We start from the raw sequence: 2,761 nt of genomic DNA, 5'->3' as shown, positions 1-2,761 counted from the left end.
GAACAAAGAGTGAAAGACACATAAGTATCACTATTATTGTTATGTAAATGAGGATAAGGTAGATTATGGTAATACTAAATACAACACCATAGGAACTGCATGTACTGGAGAGTTCTATGGGAAATCCTCCCTTCCAGTTAGTGGAGTTGTAGCTGCGCCTATAGTATAGATCAGGCCTCCTGGAAATGTCTTGAAGTAATCTCCGTGATAATTTATCCAGTAGTTGAGTTTGATTTGTCTTTGAATATTGTGACCTGGATGTCTAACCTTCATCGAGGGTTAATAAAAAGATAAGCTTGAACAAAATAATAAGCTTGCGTGCCAGGCAACCTGACGTCTCCATGGCCAAGTCTCAGAAAACATGACTTGTCTGGCAAAAGTGTTTGAGTGGGATTTTGAACCCTGACTGTCACGGATGAAAAAATATGACTTGGTAGAAATTCATGACATTTTCTTGTTGTGTGACAATCAATGTGCAGTTTTATAGCATTGTCTTTTTATGAAAGAAGGAAGTATGTGATATTTTTATGATGCTCTGAGTGCAAGAAGAAATTCAACAGTTAACCTATGAAGAACCTACTCTAGAGAGTAGCTGGTTTGGTGTAGGTTTGGTGGGGAAAACAATGGGAACCTGAAGGGAGTTTGTTCAAGCAGTGTGTTGTGTTAAAACTGAGGATTCCAGGTCCATTGGTATTGGGTTTGACTTGAAAGGTGCCTAAATGGACTGAAAAGGAAAGGTTTTGTTTTAAACAAGAAGCTGGTTAACTTAAAAAAATCTATTTCTAACCTCCTTGTTTTGCTCAACTGCATCAGAGTATTGGTTTTGAAAATAATTCCAACTAGCCTTAGCCCACACCTTCAGTCCTTCAGTGTTGTAAAGAACAATTGTTTACTGTACTTTAAAAATTAAATCACGACTTATAATTCTTTTCGGCAAATCAAATGACTTTGTATAAACCTGACTGTCCTGAACTTTTACCCTAGAATTTTATTTTGCACTGAAGTGACTTTGGCCTGAGATAATTTAGCATAATCTGATAACACAACAATGTCTGACCAAACAATAGAAACTCATTAGGACATGGAGCCAGTAATTAGCATTTCAATGAGTTACTGTAGCTGGTTGTGTGAAAACTGAAATCCTGGTACACCAAAAGTCTAGTACATGTACAAGTGACTAGAACCCTTGGATAGGAAAAGAACCTAAAAATACTGAAAAGTACTTGTAAATCAAAGTTTTTTTTAACAAATGCAAAATAATTATCTAGCAAAGTAGTTCAATTTTAGATGGTCTGTAAAAGATTAAAATGGTGTTAGACCAAAGTAATTAGTCTCTACCACTAGTACCAGACTATTTACGAGAATATTTGCCTGGTTAGTTTGGCCACCTTCGGGTTTGACTTCGGAGGTTAACTGGATTGTATCCAGAAAGAAATAACCTTCTGCAGACTGACTCCCCAGGCCAATCCTTTTTGCCAAAATATATACATGTATGCCACGATTTGTATTCCCACAGCTTCACACAAAAAGCCTTGGTTTCTTGGCAGTTTCTTCTGACTTTGAAGAATCACTATCGGTTTCTTCTTCAACATGGGGCTACTAGAATAGTTGGCTGCAGCAAGGACATTATATGTGTATAATGTCCTTGGCTGCAGTCATGATCAGAAAAAGATTTGGTGTACAGCTCCAATTTTTGGTGCACCCTGAGTATTTCGAGACCTGATTTGTAGTTTTCATCAAAGCGGGCAAAACAATGGACAGGAGTGAGTGTGATTCGTTGTTGGTTTAATACACTCAGATTCACACTCACAGTCGCACTTCAATATCATCTAAATGACTGAAAAGAAAATCAAACACAGTTTTTATTCTTTTACAAGTTACAAGAGCATTCGCAAAACAACCCGTATGCAGTTGACTCCATATTCAGTTGAACCAAGGAGCTTATACTAGTTATAGTTATAGGGCAACTAGATAAAAAGGAACAAAAATAATATATTTTACAGACAGTACGTTGCAAATTATCTGCACAGTCACCTTACCAGGCATGACATATTTTTGTAGATCAACAAAGAAGTTAGGAAGTTATTTTATAGTGATTCATAGATGGAAAGAAAGTAACCTTGAAGTGTGGTATATAACAACTGAGAGAAACTGGCTAAAATTCAACTGATCCTTTTGTTATGCAAATCATGAATGAACTTGTTTACTTTACAACACTTGCTTGTTAACTTTACAGTAACCAACTAATCTCTTGTGGTAAAAATGTTGTTTCAGAAAAATTTTGAAAAGGAAAATTAAGATTTCCTACTACTGCATCTATATTTGCATGTAAGAAAGAAAAAAATCTATCTGCACTTTATCCTATATAGCATGACTAATTCGAGGAGTGCACAAACCAGATGGCTGGCAGTATAAACTTCCTGGCACTTATAACCTGATGTCCAAAAGGTCTGACATGGTGTGGGACAGTTGAAAATTTGATGCGTTAACTTAGAGCAAATTTTATCTCAGAGTGTACTACAGTATGTACAACGATTCTTATGTAGACTATATGAGAGTGGTATGCATATTGAATCTATGTTTTTGATTGTATGAAATATTTATAATGTCCTTTATCCAGCAAAAAATCATTCTCCAACCTTCAATTAAACATCTAAGACTGTTCAGAGAGATAAAATCCAAACCATAAAATGCTGAATACACCCAATACCACTCCAGTCTGGTTCCAACCCGGGTTTGTTTGACCCAACCCCCCTGTCCG

At 36.3% G+C, this 2,761-nt stretch overlaps 1 protein-coding gene across 1 annotated transcript in view; it reads right to left on the bottom strand.

Annotated features, from left to right (window-relative positions):
- The window catches only part of LOC109469451 (alpha-1,3-mannosyl-glycoprotein 4-beta-N-acetylglucosaminyltransferase C-like), a 10,484-nt gene that overhangs the window by 1,913 nt on the left and 5,810 nt on the right, over positions 1-2,761 (bottom strand). The gene's annotated exons all lie outside the window — the stretch shown is intronic.

Source organism: Branchiostoma belcheri, unplaced genomic scaffold (genome assembly GCF_001625305.1).
Source record: "Branchiostoma belcheri isolate BF01 breed outbred unplaced genomic scaffold, Haploidv18h27 scaffold203, whole genome shotgun sequence".
In the NCBI taxonomy this organism is placed as follows: domain Eukaryota; kingdom Metazoa; phylum Chordata; class Leptocardii; order Amphioxiformes; family Branchiostomatidae; genus Branchiostoma; species Branchiostoma belcheri.
This window is presented reverse-complemented; position numbering and strand designations above follow the sequence as displayed.